The sequence below is a fragment of the Polypterus senegalus genome, chromosome 16, assembly GCF_016835505.1.
Source record: "Polypterus senegalus isolate Bchr_013 chromosome 16, ASM1683550v1, whole genome shotgun sequence".
Taxonomy (NCBI): Eukaryota; Metazoa; Chordata; class Cladistia; order Polypteriformes; family Polypteridae; genus Polypterus; species Polypterus senegalus.
In genome coordinates, this window is record NC_053169.1 from 4,320,961 (window position 1) to 4,340,191 (window position 19,231).

General features: G+C 43.3%; 1 protein-coding gene across 5 annotated transcripts in view; it reads right to left on the reverse strand.

Moving 5' to 3' along the window:
- Positions 1–11,326, reverse strand: part of myom2b (myomesin 2b) — a 99,979-nt gene extending 88,653 nt beyond the window's left edge. For 4 of the 5 annotated variants that reach the window (XM_039738749.1, XM_039738747.1, XM_039738748.1 and 1 more), the window contains exon 1: positions 10,511–10,617. The gene's annotated coding sequence lies outside the window, so the exon portion shown is untranslated. Of the gene's footprint in view, positions 1–10,510; positions 10,618–11,223 lie in introns of those variants that run through there. The other variant, XM_039738746.1, reaches the window with a different exon arrangement.
- Between the last annotated feature and the right edge of the window lie 7,905 nt (positions 11,327–19,231).

A 19,231-nucleotide genomic window follows, 5' to 3' on the forward strand; every position in this document is an offset into this window, starting at 1 on the left:
ATTTCATTTTACGAAAATAAATGAAAACAAATACGCATGAATAAAAAATGAATGTAATATTCTGATTTGAACGGTTGAACAATAATGATTACATCTTCGCACACAGCAGCATTTAACCTGACATTTGCCTTCATGTTCTGCGGTGAAACGCACCTGTAAGGTTTTCTTATCTATCTATAATTTATCATTTCTTCGTCTTGGATCGTTTTTTAGCGGCTGATCGTAATTAACCTGCCTGCTAATTAGCCCGTACTTAACCCCCGCTTTCCTTTTGCCGCTAGCTGGTTTCTGTAGTTAATAAAGCGGCGCGATCCGATGCCGAGGCGGCGTTTCCATCCAAGAAGCTTCGCGCGGCACCGAGCTGACCGGCCATACCCGTTTGAAGCCAAGCGCGAGCTCAACGCAAATCGCGAGCGCGCGCGAGCGCAGTCAGGGACCAAAGCGCATTCCTACTTGTTGCTGTCCGTTCGATCAGCGCGTTGACACTTTCTAGTTAAAGTCGCATACCTAACAATTTCACAGCAAAGGAAAGTCACACTCTGCCGATGGAGGAAGAGTTTTGTCGGTTATTGTGGGCTTTATGATGCAAAAAGCAGAAGGCTGGAGAGTCAGACCCTTGAAGCAAAAGGGAAGGGAAGGCGAGTGTAAATATTCCGGAGAGTGGGGGACCTACTTGACGAACAGCTGCAATTCAGACAGCTTTGAAAGACAGTCTTGTTCTTTGATGATCTGTGTGTGTCATATATTAAGCCCTTCTTTCGGCATTTTGGCAACCACAATACCAGCTTCTCCTCGAAATTCACCTCTTTCGATGCACGGCGCGCGTCCGTGTGCAGCGCGCGAGTCGGACTTGGAAACGGGCGTCTGTGTCTGACGTCATCTTCGGAGCTCGTTGGACGTGCCTGGGCACTCAAGTTGCGCTCCACTTTCTTCTTTGCCTTCAGCAGGTAGGAGCGAGTGATGCTGAGATAAAACAAACTGCATTTTTAAAAACGTTTTTGTTTCGTTCTTTTTTCACTTGCTACATAAATCATAATCAGTGTTTGGACACAGCTGCTGTTTTTGGAGACGAGTACTAAGAAAGCAGTCACATAGAATGCGGACAGTAGAATAAGCCGAAAGCCGTACCCAGAAAGACAGCTCAAGTGCCACTAACACGGGAAGGCTCTCAAAATCGCAATTTTAATCACAATAAATTAACAAAAGGAGAATCGGGCATATGGCAGTTAAGTTCCATTATCGCAAAGCAAACAGCTGCCAGGTACTCGCTGTGCAATCTGTTCGTGCATACAAATCAGCCATAAATCAGGCGCCTCAGTCACACCCCTGCTGCTAAAGGACAAGCCGAGCTGGCATCTACAAGAAACGTGAGCCCGGTGCTAGAGATGAGAGGGCACTGCCCCTTCACGTGTGGACTGAACGAATTTTGAACACTTAAACTGTACTTTAAAAACAGATGTGTGTTGTCTGTCATACGCCCCCCATTGCTATCAGGAATAACAAGGACCCTAGCGAAAGGCCAAACTTGAGAAGAATCAGTCAGGAACAATGAGGAGAGAGCAACTGCCTGTGGCTACTATTCCCTTTTTGGTGGGTGTCTTGCTGTTGTCCCTCCAGGTCACCTGTTGTCACTGTCATTTGCACCAAAGCAGGTGGCATTAATTCACAATCGCTTGTGCTTCCTAACTTGACAGACTGATGTCCTTGAAGCTTCATTGACTTGGTGTTTGAAGGGAACACCTCATGATCTCATCTATCTATCTTTAAAATTATATATTGCCTTTCATAACTATCTATTAAATAGTGCCTTTCACATCTATCTATCTATCTATCTATTATATAGTGCCTTTCATATCTATCTATCTGTCTATTATATATTGCCTTTCCTATCTATTTATCTATCTATTATATAGTGCCTTTCATATCTATATATCTTTTAATTGTATAGTGCCTTTCATATCTATTATATAGTGCCTTTCATATCTATATATCTTTTAATTGTATAGTGCCTTTCATATCTATTTATCTATCTATTATATAGTGCCTTTCATATCTATCTATCTATCTATCTATCTATTATATAATGCCTTTCATATCTGTTTATCTATCTATTATATTGTGCCTTTCATATCTGTATATCTTTTATTATTTTTAATTCAATAGATCTGTTGCACAGTGACAAGTGACGTCTTTATTCATCTTGACCCACTCTGACTAAATAATGATCTTCCTAGGCTCATTCAGACATAAATAAGAATTGACAGCTATCGAGTATTAAATCATCACATAGATTGCGAGTGTTACCAGGAAAATTAGAAATTTAAGGTAAACAGCACGTCTTGGTCTAAGGAGTAGCTGGTAGTGACCCTTTGTTCTATGATACCATTTGATTATATGTACTGTATGTTTATCACTTTTTCACATTTTGATCTGTTGCAGCCTTGTACTAAACTCATTTAAAATAATTTTTTTCACTCATCAAACACTCATTTCTAACTATAAAGACATTTTTGCAAATATATCTACTCTGTAATAAAACGCAGTGGTCTGTGTGTCCCGTCCCTCAGATCAATCTGATTGGTCCGGTTGGCTCCAATGATACAACGAAAGAGGAAGTGCGAGTGTGAGACACACCAGGAGGAGTAACGGCAGACGTTGAGAGAAAATGACAAAAATAAAAATGGACAAGAGGAGAGAAAGGTGTCTCGAAAATAAAGAGAGAGTCTGAGAAGAGGACTTTACAGGGATGTGCTTGAGAGAAGGAGCACCAGTGGAGACACTCAGATACACACAAATACAGAGGAAATGTGCTGAAAGTACACATGGGTATGGGCACAATGGGCACTGACGGGGGCCCCAGAAGCATAGGGGCCCTCAATGTTTCTGATGCCTGGGTGTCGGGGACCCAGGGCACTACTTTGCCCGGGGGCCAATGATGCTGTTAAGATAGCCCTGCATGAAATGATTCTGTTACCCGTCTTCATCAGGTCCCAAGGCCAGTTAAACATAAAAACAAATATCCCATTGGCACAGGTATTGAGATCCTTTGTGACACTTGACATCTGACTCAGGTGCATCCCACTCTATTGATCATCACAGAGATGTTTTTACACCTACAGTAGTTTGGAGTCCCACTGTAGTCAGTGCCATTGACTGATTAGGACTGGCACACATACCTGCCTGTTGAAGTTTCACAGGTGAGCAAAAACCAAGCCATGAGTTCAAAGGACTCACCAGCAGAGCTGAGGGACAGGATTGTATTGAGGCGTAGGTCTGGGGAAGACAGCAGCGGTGACGTGCCCAAGAGCACAGTGACCACCATAATTCTTAAATGGAAGGCCTCTTTCTAGAAGTAGCCATCTGGCAAAACTGAGCAATCGTGGGAGAAAAGGGCCTTGGCATTAAGAGAGGAGAACCTGATGGTCACTGTAGCAGGGAACCTTTGAGGAGATGAGAGAAACGTTCCCAAGGACAACCACCAGTGCAACATGGCACTAATCTGGGCATTATGGAAAAGTGGGCAGATGACACCTGAAACTTGCCTGGAGTTTACAAAAAGGCCCCTAAAGGAGTCTCCGAATGTCGCTGCTGGCAGGTGTGGCAGGATCACGCACGGGTCAAATGTGTGCCGAAAGAAATCTCTCAGTTCAAAAGTGTTTAGTGAAAATTCAAAAGCAAACAGTCCACCTAAGAATAAAGAAAAAAGGTTGTTACACGCTATCGCACACACGCGCTCAGGGGACAATCAAAAGGCTTGATCACACGTGAAAGAACAAAGGACGTGGGCCTGGACTGAGGTACTAATGCTGTTCTCTCCTTCATTCCGCAGAAAAACAACCGAATTAAACAGTCCTACCGGTCATCACATCCCGTCCATACAAGAGACTCCTCAGCCAGCTCCATGGACTCACCACACTTCAGGACTTCCCCGACAACTTCAGTTCCTCAGCTCCGTTCCTGACGTCATCTCCGGCCACTTTGATCAACGTCAGCTCCACTATTTGACGCATTTCCTCCCTGCTAATTGCACTTCCTTTTCTGTTTGTATAAAAGAGTCAGGAAGGAACTTTATGTTGTTGAATGTTTGAGCTGGATTTTGTACTGGACACTACAACCAGTATACGGGGAGGATCCCCAACTCTTAATCTGTGTTTCTGTCCTCTTATTTTATCACAGATTGGCGTAGTCGGCAGGATTGACTGTTTGACAAATATCTGAAGAACAGGACCTCAATACTGTGCTCAGAAACAAATTGACGGAGCTGGAGACGGTAAAACCGCAGCTAGGAGAGACCCATACACAGTTGGCAGAAACAGAAGCCCAAGTTGCTGCTCCAGGACCCATAAAGCCGGAGGCCACTCGACCTCCACCCCCTCTGCTAGTTGCTTTAGCAGAGGGGGACGACATTGAGTCCTTTTTCTTATTTTTGAGGGCACTGCTGTGCGTAATCTTTGGCCGAGGTCGGAGTGGGTGAACATCCTCGCGCTGTACCTGAAAGGTGATGTGCAACAGGCTTATCATGATCTCCCCGAAAAGGATGCCGCTATATATGACACTCTTAAGGCAGAGATATTGAGACACTATAGCGTCACCTTGAATTAGCAGAGGGGAAATGCAGCGAATAGTGGAGCTGATGTTGATCGTAGTGGCCGGAGATGACATCAGGAGCAGAGCTGAGGAACTGAAGTCATCAGAGAAGTCCAGAAATGTGGTGAGTCCACAGAGCCGGCCGAGGAGTCTCTTGTATGGATGGGATGTGATGACTGGTAGGACTGCTTAATTCAGTTGTTTTTCTGCGGAATGAAGGAGAGAACAGCATTAGTGCCTCAGTCCAGGCCCCTGTCCTTTCACGTGTGGTCGAGCCTTTTGACTGTCCCCTAAGTGTGTGTGTGTGACAACGCGTAGAATAAAAAGCAAAAACGGAAAAAATGTCTCTTCTCTAAACTTAGCTTGTTCTTGTTAGACTTTGGTTATTTTCTATAGTAAAGGATGCTTTACTTCACCTTGAGGATGTTCTAAACGTACGGCACTGCGCGTTGGGTTTCATGCTATTGGGCAGGTTAAGGCGCAGCTTAAAACAGAGTGTCTTACTTACGGCAAGGCAGGTCACTAACTGAGACTAATGTGTAGTCAGAGGGGCAAGAAACAGCTAGAATCTAGCAACTCAACTCAGCTTGTGGGGTTATTAAAACATCCCATAGACTCTGCACTCATATACGGCGTAGGCCAACAGTTAATATAAGTTAAGTAACTAGAAAATGGCTCTTACACAGACTATGGGGAACAAGATTCTCTGGTCTGATGAAACCAACACTGAAATGTTTCTTGACGATTCTCAGTCTCACATTTGGAGAAAATGAGGCCCTGCTGATCACAATGGCGGTGAAGAAGATGAGTGGAAGGGGCTGGGAGACCAGACAGACTCGGGGAGACTTGTACAGAGATATCCATATTTAAAACCTGCACCTGAGCTTTCTGGGACTCAGACTGTGCTGAAGGTCCTCCTTCCAAAGGGGACAAAGCAAAGACAACATAGGAGTGGCCGAGGGACACCTCTAGGAGTGGCCCAGCCAGAGTTGAGACTTGAAAACCCATTTGAACATCTCCAGAGAGACCTGGAAAAGCTGCCCACTGATGGCCTCCGTCCAACCAGATAGAGCCTGAGAGGACCTGCGGACAGAATGACAGGGAATCCTCGACACCAGCTGTATGAAGGTCGTCATGTCAGAGCCAAGAAGACTCCAGGCTGGAATCAACCAAGGACTCGAAAAAGGCTCTGAATTGTTGTGCCAATGGGATATAAATTTGAAACAAATTCCAAATCCTGGTTTTCGGTTTGACATTCTGAGGTGTTGAGCGTTGCTTGATGTGGAAAAAAATGAATTGCAATGATTTTAGGTCAACAAAATGTGAAGACAGTTAAGGGGTGTGAAGACTTTCTGAACGCACTTTACATACGAAAAATCGATTGGAAAAGACAAACAATGTAACGCGTTTTGACCTCATGGCACATTGAAGATGCCAGCAGCGCCTCACACTGCTCACCAGGGACAAAGAGCAGGACCGTCTGCCACACAATCTCCATGGACTCTCAGCAGGGGGCACACGGCCTTCAGCAGCGGTGAAGTGTCTACAAAGTGCTTCAGATAAGTGTCTTCTCTTTGGGGGTCCTACCTTACATGCTCCTCACATATACATATATGCAGTATATACAGTACACACACACACACACACACACAGTTACCATACATACCATAACCAGAAGCTGACATTCATTGCTGGTCCTGCTTTAGTGAAGGACTGAGCTGCCATCTAACGTGACCTCAGGAGTATCATAACGAGCGAATCACCACAGTTCAACTTTACTTCATCTTAAGTTTCATTAGGACATTAAATGGGGATTTTCTGATGGAGCCCCAACTCTTTTTTGCTGTTCCCATGTATTTTTACAATATTTATATGACTTGAACAGATCTGGTGGATTCATCTTTTGTTCATCTGGAGCCACTCAGACTGGACAAAGAGATTTCTAAAGTTAAGCAGGCATAGATGAGAAACAACAACTAGAGAGCAGCTCGTCATCCTACGCACTGTGGAAAGAGCTGGAAACGTAAAGTAGAGAACGTATCCCGGGGTCAAACCTACGCCATGCTTTAGGTGAGACTGGCAGTGGTCTTCATGTTATCAATGTCACTGTGGGCCTTGCCAGCTTTATTCCATAGTCTGCAGCCTTGTACTGGCAGTAAATGGTTGTGCACCAGCGCCACCTGCTCTGATCTTCAACGGGGTCAATACCCCAACCTGTTCTCCCATTTCATTTTTGTAAATCATTGTGATTGAAACTCCAAGGGGACCCCCTACCTGATCATACAACGTACGTGTATCAGGGTGTGCATAACTCCCCCCTGTCTGATAGTATGTACACATATCAGCTCAATTAAGAAATCGTGTAAAATGAAATCTGCAGTGCAATGGGAGATGAACCAAGAAGCCAGAGAGGCCCAGCACTTACTGGTTTCCGGTTCACACACTGAGTAACTGTATTGTCACACATGTGCACATGGAGGCTCAGGTGATGGTTATGCTCCAGCAGTCCAGTGGGTCGAGCTGTGTGGTAACGTTCTCTCTCGTCAAGAGACTGACAGCTCCCCCTCCACTAACGTCACCTCCGGTGTCCGTCCACCTGGACCCGCTTCTTCCTGCCCAGCTGCCATCTTGGGCAGTCTTCTCATGTCTGAGAAGTCTCAATTATGTATTTTCATTTAAATCACAGGGGTGCCCCACTGCCTCCGTTTATCATCTCAGAGTGACGTATTTGGCTGGTTGGGGCGGGGCCAAGTGGACGGACACAGGAAGTGACATCGGTGGAGGAGGGCTGTTAACCTTCAGGTCTGCACAGGGAAGAAAAGAGAGAGACCGTCATCACACAGCGCCACCCCCTGCAACAGTGGAGAATTACCATCACCTGAGCCCTTGAATTGTCTCCTACCTGCACGTGCATGATAATATCCGTCCATCCATCAATTATCCAACCCGCTATATCCTAACTACAGGGTCACGGGGGTCTGCTGGAGCCAATCCCAGCCAACACAGAGCGCAAGGCAGGAAACAAACTCTGGGCAGGGCGCCAGCCCACCGCTGTGCATGATAGTATATATATATATATATATATATATATAAATATTTTTAAAAATACATACAAATAATTCCAGCCCTAATGACCTGTCACATGATGCTGGTTATCGAGGAGTTTAAACTTCTAGCGCTCTCCACACCGTGATATGCTCAATGGAAGCTGCAGAGACCTCAAATCAGAAAGCTTTTCCATTCTCATGCACTTCATGATCACTGGTTTGCAAACAGCATTAGGTGGCACTGCCAACCCCTGGTGTGAACATAGAGAGAAAAATGTAAAAAACAGGCTCAGAAAGTCTTGCCTTTTTTTGTTTAAGATGGGTTGAGTTACGCAGGGCAGGCCTGCATCTCTGCTGAATGGCTCTTCCAAATTTAACTGAGCCCCATCAGCAAGTGGAACGGGATCGCCTGAATTGGCACAGGCACACCACACTTAAATGCCTCACAGACCCTACAAACTCAAGTGCTCAGGGGGTCAAACACATTACCAAGTCTGAGAAGACTCATTAACACACGAATCCCTCCAAAGTGAGAGCCTGCATGAAACGGAAACGGATAAATGGACGGGGCCATTGGGGGATTTTCTCTGGGCCTCATGCCCCTCCATGCCACCAGACTGGCGATCGGCTAACATCCCGTTACAATTCACTCTCACAATTGACCCATGGTTAGCCATGCCAGCTCTGTAAAGCACACAAGCAGGCAGCAGTGCCAGACGTGTCTGCTTATCTTCTAACTGGACATTTCTGAGAGGCAAAATGCCAGACTTTTATCATTTCAAACGGCCGAGAGCTTCAACAAGTGGATGGAAAGGCAGGCCTTCCTTTTAAGAGTTTAAAGCAGCAGCCACCACCCTGCTGCCATTTCTGCTTCTCCCATTTTTTTTCTTCTTAATCCAGCAGGACTTTGGCACCTTGTAAGGGTGGCCGCATATCACTTTCACCTCAAATGTCACCCCTGCCAAGGACACTCGCGACAGGGAAATTAAATGATGCGGCCAGACATTCCATAAGGAAATGCCAAGATATACCTAACCCTCCGGAGCTATACCACTGCTGTAAGTTGCACATATATATATGTATCAGATAACACATGTAAAACGCATAGAACTTAAAATATACAGCGGCGGTTTGGCGATTCACTCGACTCCATCAAAGCCAGTTAGTTCAAGTCAGGGTCTCGGGGGGCTAAAGCCAGTGACAAGGACCAAGGGCTTCATTTACTGCCATATCATACACATCTCGAGCCAGGCTGTGAGCTCAGGAGAACGAAATTCAGAGCAGCTAAAAATAAGACAACGCCCAGCAAAGACATGCACAATAAACTCGAATATGCATAATATTAGCCATTTAACACCAAATCACCCTGTTAAGCCAACACTTAAATAATCGACGTGGAGCTTTAACGTGACAAAGCGTTCGTGTCACACGGAGAAGCAGTTCAAGTCCTGGTAGACAAGCCCGTCTTTAATGTTACAGCACAATACTGCAGTTATTAATAAATCGTGTCATTGTAGAACTGTACATGAGATTCATAGCAACGAGATCATCGCTTATTTGAAATTCTTAATTGTGTGACACCTCTGACATGTTAATAGTAATACAATACCAACAAGAGACATTCATTATAACAATATGGGGATTTATACATAATATATAAGTACCTTTTAAATTCAACACTTTAATGCATTACAATAAAGTGTTAGCATAACGTGGAGAAGCAGTTATTGGCTTTAATCCACTTAGCGGACACTTTAATCCAAAGTGACGTACAAAACAGGTCAATTTAATGGCAGGCAAACAAACATTTAATGTTAAAGCACACTAATAATAATAATAATACATACTGGATATAGCGCCTTATCAGAGTTATTTATAGGTAATTTAATTACAAAACAGTACATACATATGAATGTGACGAGATCACCATTCTTTTAAATTGCACAAATCCCTTTTGCTTTATGGATATACTTATCCTTTACCCTGAAATTAAAAACACCACGGATCTCAATTTTAATGTGCATGACGATCAAATGCAGGAAACACGGCGAAGAACGGGCACACTCTTCCTAGTGAAGGTGCCACGGTGGTTCTTCAGAGTGATACCATAGGGGAGGCATTTTGGTTCCCACATAGAGGTGCAAGAAAGATTGATTGATTGGATTGATTGATTGATTGGATTGATTGATTGATTGGATTGATTGATTTATATCTGTAACAGGCGCCATGCTGTTAAATCACCGTGAATTGATGGTCCCAGGTTTGTGAAATACCAGTGGGTCCTCGTTTTAAAAGGAGTCTCGCTGCATGCAGTAGCTCAGGTTAAGTCGGGGTTTCTTAATCTGTTATGACCTGCAGCCCTCCATACATTAAACGATTTCTCTTTTTTCTGCATATTAGAAGATTTTTTGAAGCACAAATAACTCATTTCACAGGTAACGAACCCGTCCCAAAATGAAATGGCGTCTGGTCAAGCAATCCGAACCCACACAACCCAATAAAGTATCATAACGTGCCATTAAGGAAAGAGTAGAATTAGCAGCACCTGCACTGTAAAGAAATGCATGCGTGCCGTTGTATCCACGCGGAGTAATCAATAAAACAGCATTCCATATTAAACGCCCCCTTCCAACTTTAAATGCGCTGGAATTCTATAAAATGCCGCGAATCTCCAAAAACGGCTCCTTGGTCGTGGCTGGGGAGTCCCAGCGGGGTCTGGGTCACCGAAGGAGCGGGCGCCTCCTGCGAGGCTGGCTCTGTAAATGTCGCCTGCTCGTGTGACAGACCGCTCTAGAGAAGCTGGCCACTTATTCCTATTAAATACAAACGGGGAGATCTAAAGTGACCCCAAAGAAGTTTGATGAAATGACACTTACCGGCAGAGAGAATGAACGACGGTAGGGCAGAGAGGAAGATCAGCCTTATCTTGCTTATGCCGCTCGGGAGCCACTTGCTGAGGAAAACAAAAATATTATCCCGCGGTGAAGGAATGCGCCTCTCCATCCATCCCATTTATGGCGACACCAGTTACTATATATAGCCTTTACATCAAGCTTCCTCTTGATTTTAGATGTTCAACCAGAGTATCTCAGCAGCGACTTTGCAGATGTGGATTCTTCACGGCGCTCGCGTTTACCTGAAAGCCCTGCAGTTTGCAGCGCGCATTTATGGGGATTCCTTTCACATTTCGTAGACTCGATTTAAAATATCATTAGGCTTGGAACGATTAAAATATCGCTCATATAATCAGGACAATGGCTAAATTAACAAGTATATTTCATACTAATTGCCACGTGATGAGCCCACCTGCCTTCATTACATTTCTCCTATGGAGAGAGTGTGGCTTTATCGGATGAAGAGATCAACACCATTCAGACAAAAGTGTGTACAAAAAAGCGACTTTGGTGGCACTTTTATTACCCCCCGCCGTGGGCTTAATTGAAGATTTATTCTGACTAACCCATTGACTGTCTGTCTATTTAAAATATGGACACGTTGCATTGCATTCTCAAAGACGCTCATTGTTATTACACGCAAATGGTGCCAAACTTAATTTTCCAGTTGAAAGATTCATCTTAAAAACAATCACCTCCAGTTAGCAAGCAGGGACAGCTGAGGCAGCTGCTCGGTCTGTAGGAGCTTTCTGAGAGTTACACGCCGGGTGATGGAATCCAAATAGTTGCGATCTCTGCCCTCGCGTCTGCTGGCCTCTTGAGGAGCTCCTGTAAGCCTCGGGGGAAAAGCTGCTGACTTGGCGTCGTTATATGCGGCACTGTCTTCATGTCACAAGGGGATCGGGTGGCAGCGAATTCATCTCCCACCGAGCGCTGCCAAGTCTTCTGAGCAGGCGCGCACTTCGAGCGCCACGATCTGCAGGCGCGCACTTTTGTTTCAGCTTCAAGAAGTCCTCGTCGTTTTGAAAATGAAATTCAGGGACAAAGAGTTCGAACTGAATGATGTGTTACCACCGCGCGGGCGATTGATAAAAACACGACCCCGCAGACATAAATAAAGTTCTATCTGTCACAGGTATACTTGTATTTGCACCCGTCAGTACAGAATGGATTTGCCTAATCCGGCTTTAAAGTCTCATGCACTCATCACTCCGGCCACGGGGTTTGGGGTGTGTGTGTGTGTGTGTGAATGGGGTCGATGGGGGGTGTTGGTTTTATATTGTATAACCCGAGTTAGAACTCAAGGTCTACCAAAGCGCAGCAGAGCCTCCTTAAACCCGCTTGATCCAATCCGGCATTTATTCATTGATTGATTCATTCCGGGGGGATTTTTTTTGGGGAGGGGGTCTATCTTTGCAGCACTAAACAGGAAACCGTCCTAAGCACAAGGATCTGTCAAACAGCACACTCCCGAACCCGCTTCACACGATTCTGGGTCGCAGAGATGGAGATGCTGCATCTACTGCGACAGCAGCGGGGGAAAGCAGCAAACAACCATGTCAGTCCATCAAAAGCTGAACTCACGAACACACCCACTGGTCAGTTTAGACCCCCGTTGATCTAACCTGCACCTTCATGGAAGATGTGGTAGGAGAGAAAGTGCAAAAACCACAGACAAGACGTCCAGGCTCGGCCATCGAAACTGGGATGCTGGCAGAAAGGCCTTGACAATCTAATAAATAAAAAAAAAAAAAACGAAAATCATGAGGAAGGCGCTCCCTAAACTGTTTTTGCTCCAGTTGCAATTTATTCATAGTTCGTTATTTTAACATACGAAAAATTAAACTCCGGAATGAACCAATACGTCCATTTATTTGTGCACTCAGTGCTACTGTCACCTTGGAAGTCATCTCCTCCCGCAGCTATGCGTTTTGTTAGACTCCGTTGTCACTGCTGGAAGAACACAAGAAATCTGTTTCTGGAATAGCAGGAGCTTCTCTGCCACGTTACGTTTTACGCAATAAGCGTCTGGAAATCTTTGTTCTTTCATAGCATTTTTTAAGACTTCGGGTGAATACGAAGGAGGGTCACAGCATCAAGAAACGCGACGACGGCTCCTTTATAATATGTGCCGGGGACTGGCAAGTCAGAGGTTTTCTTTCTTTGTAATTCTTTTGACTTTATAGTCATTCTGATGAGTGTTCAGTATGTACAGTACTTATTTTTTTTTTTACCTAATTATGAATTTATCCATTTAAATAGATTTAAAAAGTCGAATTTCCCCCTGGGACAAAGTTCTATCTATCTATCTATCTATCTATCTATCTATCTATCTATCTATCTATCTATCTTATATAGTGCCTTTCCTATCTATCTATCTATCTATCTATCTATCTATCTATCTATCTATCTATCTATCTTATATAGTGCCTTTCCTATCTATCTATCTATCTATCTATCTATCTATCTATCTATCTATCTATCTATCTATCTATCTATCTAGAGTTAGTCGCGAACACTAAGCGCGTCATGGCTGGGACATTGTCATCATAGATGATCCACGTTTGGCGTTATCGTTCACGTCTTCTCGCCCCTCCTTGAACTTCTTAAGCCACTCAAAAGACCCTTCTTGACTTTTTCATAACATCCTCACCAGACGCCCCTTTTATCAGCTCCGACGTCTCAGTAGCACGAGCGACACCACACGGCCGTTCCGCGCAATACATTCTCACATCTTGTATTTCGCTCTACTGTATTGTAGAAAGGTCCTTTCCCAAATTAACATGGGGAGTGTTACAGGATTATAGACCTATAAGATATATTTATGAAGGCAGACCGCCGCTTCGACTAGTTTTTCTAAATCAGTCTTTTATCATTCCACCCATTCTTATTTTACATTGTGCCAATAACAACATTCACCATTCAACATAGCAAAAATAACAAACTTCTATTACTTTGTGCACATGACTTGAACTTATCAACACTTTAAGAGTCAAAAAACAAAAAAAAAAAAATGTTGATGCAAATAAAGTGTCACGTCTGTGCATTCATATTCATGTTCATATTATTTTCCCAGGTGCCACTGGGGCTCAGATTCTATCCCAGCAGGACTGGGTGAAAGGCAGGTCCATTCTGCAGATGGGATGCCCGTTCAGTACTGGAAATGCTAAGCAGCTCAAACTGGAACAGTTGTCATCTGTCTGCCTTACAGGACTTATAGCTGCATATTTAAATCCAGTTTTAGGCAAGGTATAAGATCAGCATCATCACACATACAGACTCCAGTGAAGTTCTCAATTGCATAAGGTAAGCATTATGCAACACCTCACCATTCTTCAGTGTATGATTAGTAATTATAATAACTGCCTTACCTTAAAATGTCTTCCTTACTGGAAAAACACACACACACACACACATATATAATATATATATATACTGCGGTGGGCTGGCGCCCTGCCTGGGGTTTGTTTCCTGCCTTGCACCCTGTGTTGGATAGGATTGGCTCCAGCTGACCCCCGTGACCCTGTATTAGGATATAGTGGGTTGGAAAATGGATGAATGGGTGGATATATACATACAGTATACATATATATTAGCATTTCTCAACCTTTAAGTATTTGCAACCCGAGTTTTCATAACAGTTTTAATCGCGCCCCCCTAATGTTTTCTTAAAGGAGCCCACTAATACCAATTTGTTCTTTTTAAATTAATGATATATCATAGATGCATATTTTATTATACCTACTTAACTTTTATCGACATTTCTCTAACTCTATATTTATTTTTCTAGTATCAGAATGTAGTTTAAGTTAATTTTTTTTGGTTTCAATAGATATATTTTTCATATTTTTAATTCTTTTTTCACATCTTCATGCCCCCCTTTTTGTTACTTCGTGCCCCACAGTTTGAGAACCTCTGATATATAGTGATGGATGGCTGAGGACCTTGCCCCACTGGGAGGCTTGGAGAAGCAGGGGACCAGGAGAGGGACAATTCCTTTCCCAGGATGTAAGAGGGCAGCCATCCTGGATTGTGTGGGAGCCACAAAACTGGAAGGCTCAATCCTGTGGGGATCAGTGGCCACTGCCAGGGGGCACCAGAAGGACTAAGGAGCCTTGGACAGCAGCACTTACCGTCACACCAGGAAGTGCTGCAGGGAGATCATCAGGGAGCACATGTGAGTGCATTATAAAAGGGGCCGCCTCACTCCATTCAAGGAGCCGGAGTCGGGTGGAAGAGGACAGAGCTTGTAAGAGAGGAGTGGAGGTGGCAGATGGAAAGTAAAGGACTGAGTAATCATGAGAATATTGTGGTGGTTGGTGTTGTGTGTGAAGAAAAGAAGAACAAAAGAGTGCTTTTTGGACATGTGGCTGTCTCAGTGTCTGGGCTTCTTTTACAATACATATATACAGCAGTATAGAGAGAGAGTCAATAGTAACACAAGTTAACAATCTCAGACCTGCTTAATCCAGTTCAGTGCTGCTCAGGACTGGGGCCTTTCTTGGTAGCGTTGGGTACGAGTCACTCCATCAGTCTCCAAGTTACAATGAGCTCAGGGTTCCAGGGGCACTGAGCCTACATGAACAGGAAAGCAAGAATCTTAACTTGTGAAGGATGGCTCTGTGCTGAAACCCAAACTCACAGCTTTTACTGCGGGTGGAGAAGACTTTAGATACTAACATGGAAGCATAAGGTAAGTGCCAACTGGAGACTTCATGTCTTGTGCCTGCTGGGCTCTTGGTTCAGAAAATGAAAAGCGTGTGGAGCTTATTTCCTCGTGTCTACAGGTGGTCATTCTCCTGGTATTCCAGCATTTCTTCCATATCCCAAAGTCATGCGTGTTACGGTTAGGTGGCAACTCTACAGTAAGTTGGCCTGGTTTATTTTTGTTTTTGAGTGTGCCCTACATTGGATTGGCGGCTTGTGTCCAGAGCTGACAGGATTGTCACCAGAACCCCACAAGATTAAATCAGATAAACAGTTTAATAAATGGATGCAATGTTGAAAAGAAAACTGATTTTAGGCAAGATGTGGTAATCACAGGATAACAGGGGCCAGTATTATCATAATTTATAGTTGGCACTTCAGAAGGGCACACTGCTCACATTTCACTGAGAGGAACGGTAAAGAGTAGCTAAAGACTACATTAGCAAGATATTTCTTCTGGCCCTTGGACTTTACATGAAAACTGCAGGATCCCAAACACCTTCTAGTGATGTCCAGGAATCTGATTGGCATGCCTGGATTTACATCCACACAAACCTATTCTTGTAGCCCTCTTGGGCCTTGACATATACCTAAAAAAGTTAGCTTTAGATAAGCTGATGACTCTAAACTGGCAAGGCATACAGTATGTGAGCCTGTGTGATTCTGCATTACAGTGGATTGAGGGCCTCAATGTCTTGGATCTTGAGAGACCCCTAATGCTAACAGGACAGACCCTGATTTATCACAAACCTGTAATGGAAGAATGAGACTCGCAGAATGTATGGATGTCGACTACCTGACTGCTGCTGCCACTGACATTGGCACTAGTGCTGCATTCTGATTGGCTGCCAACACAGGCACAAGTCCGTCTATTTGTTTTTAAGGTTCCTCTCCTCCTCAGTTTAATTACTGACAAAGTTCAAATCTGTTATTTTATCTGTGTGAATCAAATGAAAATCTTGTTTAAACTGCTACACACTTATCTCCTCTAAAAGGGTTCTGGCTTTCTTCTTCCAGATTTGAAGTGGTTATCACTCCATTTTCATTTTTCTTCTTGCTTCCTAAATAGAAAAACTGAAAACACACCTTCACAATTTGAATGAAAAGAAAAACCCTAGCGTAGCTACAATATACTGTAATGACACCTCAGCACAAGTCTCACCTCTGCCATTCAGCCTTGGCTCCTCAAAGAAAACTGCTTGGGCTCGCACTCAAATGCTACATGCTATCTCACTTATTCAGTAACAGTAATCTAAAGGCTGCTTTAACTTAGCCATTTCTTGTTACACACTCATTACAGCGTTCTTTTTCTTCACACAACTGATGCATTTGCACTTTCCAAGACCTGCTTTAATTTCCTTTAATTTCCCCTTTCCACCCTTTCCCATTTAAAGTTCTGTGATGTACTAAAACATCTGCTGTGTGTCTTCAATTAAAACTGCCAAATAACCCTTTGCACATTCTCTTAACAGCTTCTGCCAATTTAGGCCAGGTTTCAATTATTTAGTCTCACTCTGTGAAGATGCCTGCAAAGCTCTCCCAATTAAGGAGCATGATCTCCAGTTCTGCAGAGTGGCTCACTAATGGAAATAAGTTTTGAAATATCAGTTTATCAAGTCACACGAGGTGCACTTCTCTCCATTATCACAAACATCACAAAAGTGCAGCTGTGTAGTTGTCTTCTAACTCTAGATAGATAGATAGATAGATAGATAGATAGAGTGAAAGGCATTATATAAAAGATAGATAGATAGATAGATAGAGTGAAAGGCTATATAATAGATAGATAGATAGATAGATAGATAGATAGCGTGAAAGGCGCTATATAATAGATAGATAGATAGATAGATAGATGTGAAAGGCACTATATAATAGATAGATAGATAGATAGATAGATAGATGTGAAAGGCACTATATAATAGATAGATAGATAGATAGATAGTAGATAGATAGATAGATAGATAGATAGATAGATATGAAAGGCACTATATAACAGATAGATAGATAGATAGATAGATAGATAGATATGAAAGGCACTATATAACAGATAGATAGATAGATAGATAGATAGATAGATAGATAGAGTGAAAGGCGCTATATAATAGATAGATAGATAGATAGATAGATGTGAAAGGCACTATATAATAGATAGATAGATAGATAGATAGATAGATAGATAGATAGATAGATAGATAGATGTGAAAGGCACTATATAATAGATAGATAGATAGATAGATAGATAGATAGATAGAGTGAAAGGCGCTATTAGATAGATAGATAGATAGATAGATAGATAGATACATAGATATGAAAGGCACTATATAACAGATAGATAGATAGATAGATAGATAGAGTGAAAGGGCTATATAATAGATAGATAGATAGACAGATAGATAATAGATAGATAGATAGATATGAAAGGCACTATATAACAGATAGATAGATAGATAGATAGATAGATAGATAGATAGATAGATAGATAGATATGAAAGGCACTATATAACAGATAGATAGATAGATAGATAGATAGATAGATAGATAGATAGATAGATATGAAAGGCACTATATAACAGATAGATAGATAGATAGATAGATAGATAGATAGATAGATAGATAGATATGAAAGGCACTATATAACAGATAGATAGATGATAGATAGATCCCCTGGCAGCACCCCAGCTCCCAACTGGGCTGCTGAGGACTCCATCTCCCATGGAGCCCTGCGGGAGGTTGAGGCATCACCATCGGGCAGGGAGGCTGCCACCAAGTGTCCCGGGGGAGGTATTGAGTTGCCCATGCTTGCTTCCAGAGGACATATGCAGCAGGGGTGACCCGGATGGGCATGGGACCCAGCTGCCTGCCACAAGAGATAGATAGATAGATAGATAGATAGATAGATAGATAGATAGATAGATAGATAGATAGATAGATAGATGAAAAGCACCAGATAGAAGCTCTAAAATGGACAATCACTAAAGGGAGAAAGAAGAATTTAAATGGACGCCTCACACCTAGAAGACAGCCCTGCATTAAAAAAACTCTGTCTTTACAGATGGGCAATGGACACTAAATCTTCATTACTGTATTGTGGCTCTAAAATCCGTACTGACCCCTACTCTCTCTTCTGTTTTTTTCCCGGTTTTCTGTGGTGGCGACCTGCACCACCACCACCTAATCAAAGCACCATGATGTTCCTACATTGATGGATTAAAAGCCAGAAGTCTACATGACCATCATCATCAAGTCCTTCCAAGAGAACCCTAAATACAAAGAGGACTGATCATTTATGTGAGGTAGAATGCCCAGAGGGGCCCGGTGGTCTTGTGGCCTCAGACCCCCTGCAGATTTTTTTTTGTTGTTGTTTTGTTTTTTCTGTCCTCTCTGACCACCGGACCTTACTCTTATTGTGGTTTACGCTGAGTGTGAGAGAGAAATACCAAATGCTTTTTGCCTGTGACTGAGCAAGACAGCACAAGCTGTAGAGAAGGGCAACGTAAATGTACCGCTCAATGTACTGTATATGGATTTAAATGAAAAAAAAAGCATTTTATATGGCCTTTTCAAAATAATACTGAAAATTTTGTAAATAGTTGGTTATTTCCTCTGTATATACGCCCCCCTGACTGCTGCGCCCTAGGTCATGGCCTAGGTTGGTTTTATGGGAAATCCGACCCTGACTTTTGTCACATACCGGCCCGTTCTCTCCGTGTACTGCAGGCGGGGCTGCGCTTGGCAGAAAGTCATTCGAAAGCTAACTGTGCAGAACGTGTGCCAAGTGCCAAGCTCTGACAGCTCAAAGACATAACTGCTTTGTTTCAAACGGGACGACATGACTCAGAGATGAGTTAGATGGTGCACGCCGAACATCTTATTCATTACTTGACAGCTCTACGGAAGCGTCCCTACACGATTTAACCGAAGGCTGCCACGAGAGAGGCGTGGCCGCGCACGCGCTGCGCGGCACAGGTTAGCCACCCGCCAGATTTCGCCCCGCCT